The 17017-nt window shown below is 45.6% G+C and overlaps 1 pseudogene; it reads right to left on the reverse strand.

Annotated features, from left to right (window-relative positions):
- Positions 1-2132: 2132 nt before the first annotated feature.
- LOC112630913 lies at positions 2133-2261 on the reverse strand (annotated as a pseudogene).
- Between the last annotated feature and the right edge of the window lie 14756 nt (positions 2262-17017).

Raw genomic sequence — 17017 nt, forward strand, 5'->3', positions numbered from 1 at the left:
AAAAAAAAAAAAAAAAAAAAAAAAAAATTATTGACTGGGTGCGGTGGCTCACACCTGTAATTCCAACACTTTGGGAGGCCAAGGCAGGTGGATCACTTGAGGTCAGGAGTTCAAGACCAGCCTGGGCAACATGGCAAAACTCTGCCTCTACAAAAAATAGAAAAATTAACCATGTATAGTGGCATGCCTGTGGGAGGCTGAGGTGGGAGGTTCGCTTGAACTGGAAAGGTGGAGGTTGCAGTGAGCTGTGATCGTGCCACTGCACTCCAGCCTGAGCTACAGAGCAAGACCCTGCCTCAAAAAAAAAAAAGAAAAAAAAAAGAAGAAAGAAAAAACATTTCGACAGTTGTATAAACAAATGTAGCCTCAATCTCGATCACAATACAGAATTTAACACCCCAGAAATCCTTCAAGCCACTTCCCAGGTAATCCCTGTTTCCATCCCCTCCCCCAGTAACTGTTCTATTTTTTTCTTCTTCCAGACGTGCAGTTTTGCCTGTTCCGACTTTATGTAAATGGAATTTTATAGCACATACTCTTTACTGTATATTTCAAGAGGCTTAGCTCTTTGATAGGGGTGAAGCTTTGAGGTACCCCGAAAAAAACAAAGAGCAACCACATTTATGTCCCACCACAGGTGTAATTATTGGAAGCCCATTTAGAGGGGTTCAAATGGGCCTTGAAGTTTGGTTCCTGCCCATGCCCACCTTAACGGCTTGCTTTTGCCAAGAGTATATACTGACAGCCAGTGAGGCGTGCCTGCTAGGGACAGTGTTGTTTGCAGTGGCAGCCAGTGTGTCCCTGTGGTGGCGGGTGGTCCCACTTGGGACCTCAGCAAGGCCCTCACCACTGGAGAAACTCTGGTGCTTCCAAGAAACCATCCTGGGAACACCAGAGAGTATCTTCATGTATTTACCTCCAAATATGCCTCAGTACTTTTTCTGTGATATGGGGGCCCAATGTTACCCTCCTGTAATGGCTGCCTTAAACCCCTCCAAGGTCATGGATTTTTTTTCTTATCTCATTGGGCCAGTATTTTTGTAAGGGCACCCTGTTTAGGGCATGTCTCCTAGCATCTAGATCATTCTAGACCTAGATACTACCTATTCCTTGGGTAGCAGTAAGGTATTTTGAAGTTCCACCTTGATAGGAATCCCCACTGAAGTTAGACAGCCTCATTGTTTCCAGAGCACCCGGACTTTACAAACAACCCCAAGACTAATCTGTCTGAGCATGCTGACTCTCTTCTCTCCAGCTGACTGGCAGGCTCCAGTGACAGCAATCGCTTCTGCCATCTGGGCCATAAGGATCCATATTCTAGGGGTGATTTGAGATCTGTTACGGCAAAGTCAGACTGATCATTTCCTGCCTCTGTCTGTAGATCTGACGCATCAACAATCAGGGTCAATGATGGACTCTCCAAAGGTGTTTCCATTATATCGGCATGGGGCTTGGACAAATGCCAGTTTGGCATTTTCTCTTTTGAGATGGAAGGAGCATGGCAGAGTTCAAATAACTACAGTGATTGACAGACATATGTGTAGGAGAAAAGAACAATATTTCTTTTTTCTGTCACCCAGGCTGGAGTGCAGTGGCGCAATCTCGGCTCACTGCAACTTCCGACTCCCAGATTCAAGTGATTCTCCTGCCTTAGCCCAGGACTGAGCTGGGACTACAGATTCCCACCACCAAGCCTGGCTAATTTTTGTATTTTCAGTAGAGACAAGGTTTTGCCATGTTGGCCAGGCTGGTCTCGAGCTCCTGACCTCAAGTGATCCATCCAATCCTAGCACCTCTCAAAGTGCTGGGATTACATGTATGAGCCACCGTATCCGGGCATTATTGCATTATTTTTTCTTCTTCTTTCTTCTTCTCCTTCTTTTCTTTCCTTCTTCTTCCTCTTCTTCTTCTTTCCCTTCCTTCCTTCCTTCCTTCCTTCCTTTCTTTCTTTCTCTTTCTTTCTTTCTCTCTCTCTCTCTCTCCTTCCTTTCCTTCCTTTCCTTTCCCTTTCTCTCTCTTTCTCTTTCTCTTTCTTTCTTTCTTTCTTTCTTTCTTTCTTTCTTTCTTTCTTTCTTTCTTTCTTTCTTTCTTTCTTTTCTTTCTTTCTTCTTTCTTTCTTTCTTTCTTTTTCTTTCTTTCCAGTCAAGTTTCCTGTATTTGGGGAAATCTCAAGGGTCAGCACATCTGGAATGCAATCGATAAGCCTCATCCTGGGAAAACCACCTTCATGATCACGGAATCTTCCTTGGTCAGGTAAGTATATTATAACAGTATTTCATAGGATGCAAGATGGCTCAGCTAGAAATGTTGTCCATCTCATTAAGTAGCAGTGATTATACAGCTTGGGAGACCATTGGGTTCATGAGATCCTAAAACTAAGTAAGCAGAAGGCTCCCCGAGTTGACAATGACTGCCATTGCCTTGAGACAAAGTGGATAGGCCTTTGCCACTGGAGTAGGGAGCAAGGACATTACAGTAAACCATGGGTGGTTTTGGTTTTGGTTTGGTTTTGTTGGTTTCTGGGGCTTTTTTTGAGACAGATTCTCGCTCTGTCACCCAGGCTGGCTGGAGTGCAGTGGCGAGATCTCAGCTCACTGCAGCCTCTGCCTCCTGGATTCAAGTGAGTCTCATGCTTCAGTCTCCCGAGTAGCTGGGACTACAGGTGTGTGCCACCACGCCCGGCTAATTGTAATTTTAGTAGAGACGGGGTTTCACCATGTTGGCCAGGCTGGAATCCATGGGTGGTTTTCATGTCCTTGAGTTAAAACCTCAAGGACCTGAGCAGATCATCTATGAACCTGGAGAAAGGTTTATGGTAAGTTACAGCAGTCAAGGATGGGGGTTGTTGAAGAGCTAGCTCTAGCGTGTAAAATGCCTTTTCATGCTGTGTTCCCAGGAGAGGCGAGTCTGAAACCAAGAATTTAGTCAGGTCCTAAAGAAGAAGTAATTGCAGAGAAGTTGGGAGCTCCCAGTCCACAACCCCTCATGAGACCTAGCAATTAGTTTTCGGTGGTGAGTTTAGGGCAGTTCTGAGTGGAAGTTCAGTCAATCAGAGGGAAGTGACTTGCCTGAGACAAATCATGCTCTAGATAATGAACCTTTTTTCTGAAAAAACTTCAATTTTTTTGAACACCTGTGCCCTTTTGTGCAAAAATAGAAGGTGGAAAGAATTCATTTTTAGTGCTTTTCTAATCTTTAGAGATTAGCAAAAGCTCATCCTAAGAGGAACTTTAAGGTCCTTGAGATCCTGATTAAGAGCTTATTTCGCTTTATTTATTTATATTTATTTATTGAGACAGGGTTTCACTCTGTTATCCAGGCTGGAGGACAGGGGTGCGATCTCGGCTCACTGCAGCCTTGACTTCCCAGTTTCAAGCAATCCTCCCATCTCAGCCACCGAGTAGCTGGGACTATAGGTGTGTGTCACCATGCCCAGCTAATTTTTTGCATTTTTTGTAGAAACGAGGTTTTACCATGTTGCCCAGGCTGGTCTCAAACTCCTGGCCTCAAGAGATTTGTACACCTCAGCCCTCAAAATGCTGGGATTACAGGCGTGAGCCATCACACGTGGCCTAAGAACTTATAAAAAGTAAGGAACCACAGTGAGTCTCTGAGGCATAACAGTCCATGTGTACTGTGGGTTCTCCTAAGGACAGGGGAACAGGCATTGAGTTAAGAGAACAGGTTCACTGGGCGCTGGTGGCTCATGCCTGTAATCCCAGCACTTTGGGAGGCCGAGGTGGGTGGATCACGAGGTTAAGAGATCAAGACCATCCTGGCCAACACTGTGAAACCCTGTCTCTATTAAAAATACAAAAAAAAAAAAAAAAAAAAAAATTAGCTGGGTGTGGTGGTGCGCACCTGTAGTCCCAGCTATTCTGGAGGCTGAGGCAGGAGAATCTCTTGAATCCAGGAGGCAGAGGTTGCAGTGAGCTGGGATCGCACCACTGCACTCCAGCCTGGGCGACAGTGCGAGACTCTGTCTCAAAAAAAAAAAAAAAAAAAAGAAGAGCAGGTTCTAAAGAAGGCAGAACAGGCCGGGCGCGGTGGCTCAAGCCTGTAATCCCAGCACTTTGGGAGGCCGAGATGGGCGGATCACGAGGTCAGGAGATCGAGACCATCCTGGCGAACACAGTGAAACCCCGTCTCTACTAAGAAATACAAAAAATAGCCGGGCGAGATGGCGGGCGCCTGTAGTCCCAGCTACTCGGGAGGCTGAGGCCGGAGAATGGCATGAACCCGGGAGGCGGAGCTTGCAGTGAGCTGAGATCCGGCCACTGCACTCCAGCCTGGGCTACAGAGCGAGACTCCGTCTCAAAAAAAAAAAAAAAAAAAAAAAAAAAAAAAAAAAAAGAAGGCAGAACATACATGCACAACTGTAAAATAGATGGCCTTGGGCGGGTTTGGGGGAAAGAACAAAGTCCAGTATTTGGACTTGGCACTGCTGGAATGTGGGGTATAATTAAATTAATGATATCCCTAAGATCATGAATAAATCTGTACACTTATGCGTTGAGTTACCTAATACTCAGGAGAGGAGCTTGAGAAGGTTTTGTGCAAGGAATAATGAGTCTTTTGCCTATTAGTCCTTCTGCTATGGGCCTTAATTGTTTTCTTCTGGCTTCACGGGAATTGTACAAGGCTGGGCGAAGGTTGGGACCTGGTAAGTCTGAACCTTGACGTGCTCAGCCCCAGTAATCCTAAAATGGTGATACGTTTTTGGCTCATTACGACTTGGTACCACACAAAGATCTTCAAATTGTGTCTGGTTTATGTATTTGTATCCAAATTAGCTATGATTTGATTATGAATAGAGACACCATCATGAATTTCAAGGAAGAGCTCCCTTCTAGGAAAATTTAATCTGGTGATTCCATTTTCATAATAAAGACTCCTCATTAAGTTTTTGCTGGTGTGATGTCTCAAGGGAAGGGTGTTTTTAGTAAAAAGACCAAGAATAACAGTGGCCAGGATACAGGGAGTGGCCAGGCAGATGGAGACAGCCACCTCTTGGTTTTTGCTGACTCCAAGGACGAGAAATGAACTTAGTGACAGGGTGGTTGTTGAAAATGTTGCACCCCTAACCCTGAGTGTGGGCCAGAAGAGTTAATGATAATGCTTCTTGCAAGTTTTAAGGGAAGACTTAGAAGTGGGTGCCTCTCCCATGGAACTGTCTCATTATCTGTCAGATTCCTTTTTGCCCAAAGTGAGACAGTTGGTTTTCCAGCATCTCTTTTGTTCAGAGTAGCAGCAAGTATTCTTATCATTGGGCATTTTGTTGGGGGGCATTGTGGAGGTTATGAGGTCATCCAGTTGTTTAATTTGAAAAACCATTAACTTATTTAGGGTCTTATTATGCTTTTGTTCTAAGACTTTCTCAGAAGGTTTGGACACATGCTATCGGTCTGCTAGTGGAGTTATTTCTTATTCTAGCCTTTAAGTCCCAAACCCCTGAATTTTGGCTTAAAGCTGTTCATAAGCAATGAGGATAATATAGCAAAAGCATCTGCCTATTGATCTATCCCAGACTGTTGTCTGAAGGTGATTTCTAAAATCTTCTTTTTTTTTTTTTGAGACGTAAGTCTCCCTCTGTTGCCCAGGCTGGAGTGCAATGGCACAATCTCAGCTCACTGCAACTTCCACCTCCCGGGTTCAAGAAATTCTTCCACCTCAGCCTCCTGAGTAGCTGGGTTATAGGTGCCCAACACCCTGAATAATTTTTGTATTTTTAGTAGAGTTGGGGTTTCACCATGTTGGCCAGGCTGGTCTTGAACTTCTGACCTCAAGTGATCCACCCACCTTGGCTTCCCAAAGTGCTGGGATTACAGGTGTGAGCCACTGTGCCCAGTGATTTCTAAAATTTTTAATGAATTTGCTTTTAAAACAAAAACAAAAACTGGATTAATGGCCAAAGAATCTCTACTCAAAGTAAAGTAGGTATTGCCTTCAGTAAGGATTGCACTACATTTTGTGCTTCTTAAAAGTCCCTGTTCTGTTTGCTGGTCCTCAGGAATACATAGATTATTTCCCAGGTCCTTCCAATGGACTCTTTAAGGTAGGGTTAGCCTCTAGATATATGTACTAGGTGATGTACGTCAGGGAGATTGGGACCATTGCTTCCAAGCACTATTCTAGATTCTCAGGTTCTTCATAATGGTCATAAAAGGCTGACAATTAAATATTAAACATTTGCTGCTTCCCCCTTTTTTCACTCTTTTGCTTTAAGATGTTCCTAAAATGGATAATTTTGGTCACATTTAAAGTTCCTCAAAGTGGTCATTTGGTAAATTGTGTCCCTTTGTAAGATATGCATAGGAATTTGGCTTATAACAAGAATATGTTTAAAGGTCAGGCACAGTGGCTCATGCCTGTAATACCAGTATTTTGGGAGGCCGAAGTGGGAGGATGGCTTGAGACCAAGAGTTTAGGCTAGCTTGGGAAACAGGAAACCCCTGTCGCTATAAAAAATTTACAAATAAGCCAGGTGTGGTGGTGTGTGCCCGTAGTCCCAGTTGCTTGAGAGGCTGAAGTGGGAGGATTGCTTAAGCCCTGAAGGTCGAGGCTACAGTGAGCCATGATTGTGCCACTGCATTCCAGTCTGGGCAACAGAGCAAGACTCTGTTTTAAACAAACAAACACACAAAAAACAAATAATATGCTTAAAAAGTGAGTATCCAGGCCAGGTGTGGTGGCTCATGCCTGTAATCCCAGCACTTTGGGAGGCAAAGGCAGGTGGATCACCTGAGGTTGGGAGTTCAAGACCAGCCTGGCCAACAGAGTGAAACCCCATCTCTACCAAAAAATACAAAAATTAGCTGGGTGTGATGGTGCACACCTGTAATCCCAGCTACTCAGGAGGCTGAGGGAGGAGAATCACTTGAACCCAGGAAGTTGAGGTTTCAGTGAGCCGAGATTGCACCAGTACACTCCAGCCTGGGCAACAGAGTGAGACTCTGTCTCCAAAAAAAAAAAAAAAAAAAAAAAGAAATGAGTATCCAGGAGGCATGGCATGGGCGTGCTTGGACTGAGATGACCCCTTGAGAATTGGTAAGGACCAAACCTGCTGCTTGTGTACTTCTGACCTCAGCCCACAACCAGAGGTTAGCTGCCTTTGACCAAAGAACTAATAACTGCAGCCCCTGGTGATCAGCGTTTTTGGAGACTTTTTTTCCCAAATCAATTCTTAGGGATAGCTCAGGGGAATAATAGACTTCATACGGTTTTTTTTTTTTTTTTTTTTTGAGACGGAGTCTCGCGCTGTGTCACCCAGGCTGGAGTGCGGTGGCGCGATCTCGGCTCACTGCAAGCTCCGCCTCCCAGGTTCAGGCCATTCTCCTGCCTCAGCCTCCGAGTAGCTGGGACTACAGGCGCCCGCCACCACGCCCGGCTAGTTTTTTGTATTTTTAGTAGAGACGGGGTTTCACCATGTTAGCCAGGATGGTCTCGATCTCCTGACCTCGTGATCCGCCCGCCTCGGCCTCCCAAAGTGCTGGGATTACAGGCTTGAGCCACCGCGCCCGGCCTCATACGGTTTTTAGATGGTTTCCCAAGGCAAACTTCATCTACCGAGGGAGACTGGCGTGACAAGACCTTACACTTGTCAGTCCTTTTGTCATGGATGCATTGGGACTCTGTGGATTGACCATTTGTTGCTTTTTTCAATGTCATTACACAATATAAGAAAGGACAAGATAAAAGATAAGGTTAGACGAAGAGGGTACTTCCACCAGGAATCGTTAGAAAGATAGGTCTACTTAGAAAAGGGGAGTTTCAGTGGGTAAAATATAATCTTCCTGAGAAAATTAGCCATGTCAATGAAATTAGAGCTTACACTTAGCGTGTGGCTCCCCTCTCTGCTGAGGCCAGAAAATGCAAGCAGAAGAGAGACCAGCCCCCTCCACCCACCACCAGATGCCCAGATGCAGAGTCCTGGCAATGGCAGAGTCACAGCTGAGTCTCCATGGGACCTCCAAATTGTGGAATCCTTCCTGTTTAAATCAACAACCTGTTATGAGATAAACAAATCATAAAAACACCCACATACAATCCTGAAATGGGAAGTGGGTGTGCTTTTTCTTTTTCTCTTACAGGTTGGGTTGGGAAGCTCCTGAGATGGGATATCAAACATGGAATGACTCTTTGGTTGATTCCTCAAGGTCATGGTTGATATAACCGAGGTGAGGTTCTACTTGAAGAAAGAAGTGATACTCGAAGCACAAAACATTGTACAATTATAATTTCATAACCAATAGAGCTATCATTCTGCTTCTGTCTTCCACAACTGATGGGGGGTGTGTGTTTTCATTCACAGTAGTGACAGCCAAAGCCATAGGTAGAAAAAAAAATCATAACCATAAATGATTTTAACTTTTTTTTTTTTTCCCCTCAAGACAGTCTTGCTGTGTCACCAAGGCTGGAGTGCAATTGTGTGATGTGGGCTCACTGCAACATCCGCCTCCTGGGTTCAAGCAATTCTCCTGCCTCAGCCTCCCCAGTGGCTGGAATTACAGGTGTGCACCACCACGCCCGGCTACTTTTTTGGCTTTTTTTTTAGTAGAGACAGGGTTTCACCATGTTGGCCAAGCTGGCCTTGAACTCTTGACCTCATGATCCGCCCGCCTCCCAAAGTGCTGGGATTACAGGTATGAGCTACCACACCCGGCCAATTTTAGCATTTATATAGAATAGAAAATAAACAAAATCAGAATTCAAGATAAGAATCTAGAGAAAGAATGACTAAATACACTTAATGAAATCAGGAGGAAAGGATTTATTAAAAAAAAAAACCCTAAACTTGATGGATTAACAAACTAAATATAAAGAAATCAATAAATAAAACCAAGAGCTGCTGCTTTGGAAAAATCACTGCAGCTGATACACCTTTGGCAAACATAACCAAGGAAGGAAAAAAGATAAAATAAGAAATATACAGCAATAGTAAAGACAAAGAAAATGTAACCCTAGATAAAGATAAGACTGAAGTAATGATTACAGAAGTCTATGTAAACCTCATGTCCAGTAAAGACAGACAAACAGAGAGAACTTTACTTTTATTTTATTTTTTTCAGACAGTCTCACTCTGTCTCCCAAGATGGAGTGCAGTGGCACAATCTCAGCTCACTGCAACCTCCACCTCCCAGGTTCAAGAGATTCTCCTGCCTCAGCCTCCCGAGCAGCTGGGATTACAGGTGTGTGCCACCACACCTGGCTAATTTTTGTATTTATAGTAGAGACAGGGTTCTGCCATGTTGGCCAGGCTGGTCTCAAACTCCTGGCTTCAAGTGATCCACCTGGCTCGGCCTCCCAAAGTGCTGGGATTACAGGTGTGAGCCACCACACCCCACCAAGATAGAGAACTTTAAAAATCCAATCTCACTTCTATGAGAAAGTGCAAGATTGCAAATAAAATGAGACACTGAAATCTGGCAATACATTACGAATCTATGATACAGGATTCTCTGTTTCCGAAGGATGAACTGCCAGGGAAGTCGACCTCCTGCCACAAACAATAGAAAACTAGACAAAACATATGAATCAACTGTTCTTAGATGGTGGGCTGTAGGTAGCACAGGACTGTGACACCCGAGAGAAGGGAAACATATGAGCCAAGTGTTAGGATGCCTAAGTTTACCACTGAGGCAGTTTCTATGACACGGAACAGAAACGGGGTCCCCAAATTAAATCCCCTGGGCTGGCTGAGTTGAAGACAGAAATCTAAGGGCCTTTTTTTTTGAGTCGGAGTCTCACTCTTGTTGCCCAGGCTGTGGAGTATAGCGCAGTGGCATGATCTTGGCTCACTGCAACCTCCACCTCCTGGGTTTAAGCGATTCTCCTGCCTCAGCCTCCCAAGTAGCTGGAATTACAGGCGGGAGCTACCACACTCAGCTTATTTTTGTATTTTTAGTGAAGACAGGGTTTCGCCATGTTGGCCAGGCTGGTCTCCAACTCCTGACCTCAAGTGATCCACCCACCTTGGATTCCCAAAGTGCTGGTATTCTAGGCGTGAGTCACCGTGCCCAACAAGGGCTTATTTTTTAATGGTGTGAGACAAGGTGGTTAGAATTTGTGCACAGGATGCTAGTGAGAGGGGAACCACACAGAAAGATGGGTCTGGAAATTTGCAAAGGGATCTGAGTCTTCAGGTGAGCACTGATCTGCTTGGGTATGAGAGGAAACCCCACAAGGCCAGGGAAAGAGCCACTAGAGAGCAGTGGGCCAGACAATTCCAGGATCTTCCAAAGGGCTGAGAAGACTTCCCATTCCAGCCACCCGGCGCGGTGAGACCACAGTACACAGGGCACTGGGAACTGTTACCTTAAGAGTGGGAAAAACAATTGCCCCACATTAAAGGCTGCTCCGGACCTGCCTTCACAAAGCTTAAAAGCAAGCCTCAAAAGCAAGTGTCAAACTTGTCTTAAGTAACTGCATGTCAGAACAGAGTTCAACAGTTTTTAATGGAATAGAACAAAATCCAGCACTCAAGAATGTAAAATTCACAATTTTTGGCATCTATTAAAAAAACAAAGGCATGCAGGAAGGCAGAAAATGGACCCCATAACCAAAATACAAACCAATCCTTAGGAACAGACTCAGAAATGATAGCAATTATGAAATTAGTAGAGAAATATGAGAAAATAGTTAGTATAGATATGCTAGGCCAGGTGCAGCTCACACCAGTAATCCCAGCACTTTGGGAGGCCAAGGCAGGTAGATCACTTGAGGCCAGGAGTTTGAGACCAGCCTGGCCAACACGGTGGTGGATCCTGTTACCCAGCTACTTGGGAGGCTGAGGTGGAAGGATCACTTGAGCCCAGGAGGTCGAGGCTGCAGTAAACTGAGCTTGTGCCACTGCATTCCACCCTGGGCAACAGAGTGAGACTCTGCCTCAAAAAAAAAAGAAAAAAAAAAAAAAAAGTACTGATAACAAATATTTAAAACCAACCAGAAAAAAAAAAAGACATTACCTAAGGATGAAAAAGGGTAAAAATGACAGCAAACTTTCCATTACAATCACTGCAAACTATAAAAACAATACAGAGACATCTTTATTTATTTATTTATTTTTTTTTTTGAGACGGAGTCTGGCTCTGTCGCCCAGGCTGGATTGCAGTGGCCGGATCTCGGCTCACTGCAAGCTCCGCCTCCCGGGTTCACGCCATTCTCCTGCCTCAGCCTCCGGAGTAGCTGGGACTACAGGTGCCCGCCACCACGCCCGGCTAGTTTTTTGTATCTTTTGGTAGAGACGGGGTTTCATCGTGTTAGCCAGGATGGTCTCGATCTCCTGACCTCGTGATCCGCCCGTCTCGGCCTCCCAAAGTGCTGGGATTACAGGCTTGAGCCACCGCGCCCGGCCGAGACATCTTTAAAATACTGAATGAACTGTCAACCTGAATTCTGTGCCCCGAGACTTGAGATGAAGTCTCGCTCTGTCGCCCAGGCTGGAATGCAGTGGCCGGATCTCAGCTCACTGCAAGCTCCGCCTCCCGGGTTTACGCCATTCTCCTGCCTCAGCCTCCCGAGTAGCTGGGACTACAGGCGCCCGCCACTTCACCCGGCTAGATTTTTGTATTTTTTAGTAGAGACGGGGTTTCACCACGTTAGCCAGGATGGTCTCGATCTCCTGACCTCGTGATCTGCCCATCTACGCCTCCCAAAGTGCTGGGATTACAGGCTTGAGCCACCGCACCCAGCTATTTTTTTTTTTTTTTAGATGGAGTCTTGCTTTGTAGCCTAGGCTGGAGTGCAATGGCTCAATATCAGCTCACTGCAACCTCCACCCCCTGGGTTCAAGTGATTCTCCCACCTCAGTCTCCCCAGTAGCTGGGATTACAGGTGCCACCACACCCGGCTAATTTTTTGTATCGAGTTAGGGTTTTGCCATGTTGACCAGGCTGGTCTTGAACTCTTGACCTCAGGTGATCCGCCTACCTTGGCCTCCCATAGTGCTGGAATTATAGGCATGAGCCACCATGCCCAGCCTACCCCCAAAAATCTTTTAAAAATTATGGTGAAATAAATACTTTTCCACACCAACGAAAGCAGAGAAAATTTATAACTAATAGACCTGCACTCCAAGAAATGCTAAAGGAAGCTCTTAGCTAGGTGTAGTGGTCTGTACCCGTGGTCCCAGCAACTCAGAAGGTGGAGGCAGGAGGAACCCTTGAGCCCAGGAGTTTAAGTCCAGCCTGAACAACACAGCAAGACTCCATGTCTATAAAAATAAATAAATAAAAATAAAAATAGCTTTAAAAAGGAAGTTCTTGGGGCAGAAGGAAATGATGATAGATTTAAGCCCAGGCATGTCAGTAATTACATTAAATGTACATGGCCTATGTCATTAAGAGGCAGAGTTTATCAGATTGAATAAAAACAAACTCCAAAAAACAGTGCAACTTCTGACTATAGATTGTCTACAAGAAACCCATTGTCAAGATCCATGAAAGGTCTGAGATTTTACCCTTACTTGCAAGTTACTAAGGCAGCCTGCCTTAGTTTCATGGTTGCTGGTTGAAGACATCAGAAGGCAGGGCCAGAGCTGAAGGGCAGTTTATCACTCACAGCTACCAGCATTTTTGCACGGGTTCTCAAAGTCCTAATCCCACAGGGCAATGTGGAGGGTCAGATGACTCCAGTGCACACAGAGGGCCACATTATAGGTGTGTAGAGAATTGGGAATCTGATAATTTAAAATGGGCAGTGAGCATACCTGCCCTTTGCTGTCTCTTCCAGGACAACAAATTTGCTCTTGTCTCTGGAGGGAGACACTGTATTTTCCATGTGGTTCACCTTTCAAACATCCTATATGAAAACACAGTCCAGAGCCAGGCGCTGTGGCTCACACCTGTAATCCCAGCACTTTGGGGGCCGAGGTAGGTGGATCACTTGAGGTCAGGAGTTCGACACCAGACTGCTCAACATGGTGAAATCCCATCTTTACTAAAAATACAAAAATGAGCCCAGCGTGGTGGCCGGCGCCTATAATCCCAGCTACTTGGGAGGCTGAGGCAGAAGAATTGCTTGAACCCGGGAGGCGGAGGTTGCAGTGAGCCGAGATTGCGCCATTGCACTCCAGCCTGAGTGACAAGAGCGAAACACTCTCTCTCTCAAAAAAAAAAAGAAAACAGTCTAGAATAGAGGGTATTTGTTTCACTCACAAAATGTACAGAACAATGGATAATTGTCTCTTTCATTAATTGTTGCAGTTTTGATAATTTGCAACAAATACTTTTTTTTTTTTTTTTTTTTTGGGCTTTGGTTTTTTTCTTTTGCCAAGGCTGGATGCCCTGGCCTGATCATGGCTCACTGCAGCCTCAACCTCCTGGGCTCAAGTGATCCTCCCACCTCAGCCTCCCAATTAGCTGGGACAACAGGCGTGCGCTACCACATCTGGCTAATTTTTGTATTTTTTGTAGAGACAGAGTTTCTCCATGTTTGCCCAGGCTGGTCTTGAACTCCTGGGCTCAAGCAATCTGCCCATTTTGGCCTCCCAAAGTGCTGGGATCATAGGCGTGAGGCACCATGCTTGGCCAACAAATACAATAGATTACTCCTATGTACAACATTTTTGTCTTCGGAGAACAAGATCTACCCTACACCACCCCCCAACCCGTACCCCCCAGAGCCTCCCGCTCCCTCACTGCACGCCCCCCTGCAAATCTGATGCAGCTACAATAGGAGCCTGCTTTGTTTAAATGTCCGTATCCATCTAGGACCAATCCAGAGAGAGAAACCGTACGGTAATTTGAACAGGAAAAGTTTAATGTAAAGAATTATTATCTATTGCAGGAGATTGGCATGATTATGCAATAGCATATGTGTTACCCACTCCACACTCCGTGGGCTGAGATCCATGGCTCAGTCATGGCTACTAAATGGCGGACAAGTTGCTGTGGTGCCACAATGGCGAAACTTGCTAGAAATCAGTCCTGTAGGGTGCTGGGAAGAGCTGTTTATGGGAAGATGTCTCACTACCGCGCCTTGGCTACAAACCACCTTAAGAGGTTGCAGGGGGAAGTCACTGGCATGGCAGCAGGTGGGCCCTGGAGAGCCTGTGAGCCAAAGGCGCTAGGGGCCAGCGAAACCACGCGCCGCTGCGAACCCCGCTGAGACTCCACCGAGCCGGAAGCAAAACTCTTTCTCCTGCAGTGTTTCTCGAGCGCCCTCTACTGGCAAAGCTTCAGTGCCAACGGCAAATTCTTGAAAAGGTTCAGATTAATTTTCGCAGAGCAGTCAAATAAGGTGAATTCAGAGGTGAAAGGCCATAAATCAATAACTGGTATAGAGTCAAACAGGTAAATAAACCCAAGCCTTTTATTCTTGCAAATCTAGGCTTTGTTTCCTTGTTTTTAAAATGGTGGGGGAATTAGGGAAAGAAAGGACAATGTAAATTTGAAATTTCTTTTAATCATATTTCATTATTTTAAAACCAAATGAATGCTGAACTTCTCTTTTCCATTCTTTCCTCTTATTACGTTAACTGTGACATCTCGTGAGTGTTGTCAGTCTTCGGAAAGCAAGTATAGATAAAATTTTGTTCACAGTTCCTCTGCTCAAGTTTGTTAGAATTGTTCCAGAAAGGGGTGTGTGTGTGTGTGTGTGTGTGTGTGTGTGTGTGTATGGTCAACCTAAAGAGGTGATATGTAGCTCATCTTTTTTTTTTTTTTTTTGTGAGACAGAGTTTCTCTCTTCTTGCCCAGGCTGGAGTGCCATGGCGTGATCTTGGCTCACTGCAACCTCCGCCTCCCGGGTTCAAGCGATTCTTCTGTCTCGGCCTCCCAAGTAGCCGGGATTACAGGCACATGCAACCATGCCCAGCTAATTTTTGTATTTTTAGTAGAGATGGGGTTTCATCATGTTGGTCAGGCTGGTCTTGAACTCCTGACCTCAGGTGATCCACCTGCCTTGGCCTCCCAAAGTGCTGGGATTACAGGCGTGAGCCACCACACCCGGCCAGCTCATCTTTTTTTAGAGGTGGGATCTCACTATAATGCCCAGGTTAAAGTGCAATAGCTTCACAGGCACCATCATTGTGCACTACCTCCTCGAACTCCTGGGGTCAAGAGATCCTCCCACCTCAGCCTCCTGAGAAGCTGGGTCCACCACCATGCTGGCCTCATGATTTATAGCTCATCTTGTGGGTCTCTGGTGGAGGCAAGAAATAAAAATAAAAGCAGTAGCTCTTGCCAGGTACTCTTGTTCTCTTCCCTTTAAGAACCTGCTTTGAGGGGCACTTTCTGATTCCCCCTCTCTCTCTGACACTTGCTGCAGGGGCCCCACAGACCATTCTCCTGGGCATTGTGTGATGATTGGTGGCTATGTCTCTCAGGGCAAATGATCGTATTTTGCTTTCTCTTTCCTACTTCACACTTTCATGCTTTTACTCTCATGAGTAATAAACAGCATTAATATTAACAACAATAATATCTGGAGTTTGTCTCACTCTCCTGTTTTTCATTCTCTCGCCTATAAGACCCAGTCACTGAGAGCTCATAGCCTCCCAAGGACCTTAGCTAAGGAATAGTCCCAGGGAATTGTTTGCTCCCAGGAATCCTGTTTCTGCAAGAACAGACTCATTAGTCTTTCTTTCTTTTTTTTTGAGATGGAGTCTTGCTCTGTCGCCCAGGCTGGAGTGCTGTGGCGCGATATCAGCTCACTGCAAGCTCCGCCTCCCGAGTTCATGCCATTCTCCTGCCTCAGCCTCCCAAGTAGCTGGGACTACAGGTGCCCGCCGCCATGCCTGGCTAATTTTTTTTTTTTTTTTTTGTATTTTTAGTAGAGACAGGGTTTCATTGTGTTAGCCAGGATGGTCTCAATCTCCTGACTTCGTGATTCGCCTGCCTCAGCCTCCCAAAGTGCTGCGATTACAGGTGTGAGCCACCACACCTGGCCTGCCTCTTCGGTCTTTCTACATTGATTAAACATCCTCAAAGAACTCCTTGCCTAGCCTGAAGGGTAGGGCCCTGGATACATGGTGATGGTCCCAGACGTCTGGGAAAGACATCTATTATTATTATTATTTTTTATTTTTTTGAAATGGAATTTTGCTCTTGTTGCCCGGGCTGGAGTGCAATGGCGCAGTCTCGGCTCACTGCAACCTCCACCTCCTGGGTTCCAGCAATTCTCCTGCCTCAGTCTGTTAAATAGCTGGGATTACAGGCACACATCATCACGCCCAGCTGATTTTGTGTTTTTAGTAGAGACGGGGTTTCACCATGTTGGACAGGCTGGTCTCAAACTCCTGACCTCAGGTGATCCACCCGTCTCACCCTCCCAAAGTGTTGTGATTACAGGTGTGAGCCACCATGCCTAGCCTATTATTATTATTATTATTTTAAGATAGAGTCTTGCTCTGTCACCCAGGCTGGAGTGTAGTGGTGCAATCTCAGCTCACTGCAACCTCACCTCCTGGGTTCAAGTAATTCTCCTGCCTCAGCCTTCCAAGTAGCTAGGATTGCAGGTGTGAGGCACCACACCCAGCTAATTTTTGTATTTTTTAGTAGAGATGGGGTTTGTCATGTTGCCCAGGCTGGTCTCGAACTCCTGAGCTCAAGCAATCTTCCCACCTAGGCCTCCCAAAGTGTTGGGATTACAAGCATGAGCCACCGTGCCCAGCCCAGGAACTCTACTTTTGTAGTTGCTTACTTACATTTGTATCTTCCAGGTAGACCACGAGGCATTCATTTTTGCCCTTTCAAAGTGGTTTGTAACTAAATAATGGCAAAGACCACAATTACTTTTGCACTGACCTAAATATTTGTTTTGTCAGCAAAGGAGTGAATTACACTGACTTCCGTCATTTTCCTTCCTTTTCTCTTCCTCTGCAGCCCCTCCTGCGCATCTTCCTTTCCACCTTTCAGCCAAAAATGCTCCTGCTCGCTCTTTCCCATAGTTACAGAAATGCCACTTTCACTAGCATGTCCACAGCATGGCATTTTCTTAAGGGGAGCCCCCACCACCTGAGCTGGAGGTAGACACACGCCTGGCAGGCAGTAGAAATAGAAGCGCTTAAGTCCCTGAC

The sequence above is a fragment of the Theropithecus gelada genome, chromosome 8 (assembly GCF_003255815.1).
Source record: "Theropithecus gelada isolate Dixy chromosome 8, Tgel_1.0, whole genome shotgun sequence".
Lineage (NCBI taxonomy): Eukaryota > Metazoa > Chordata > Mammalia > Primates > Cercopithecidae > Theropithecus > Theropithecus gelada.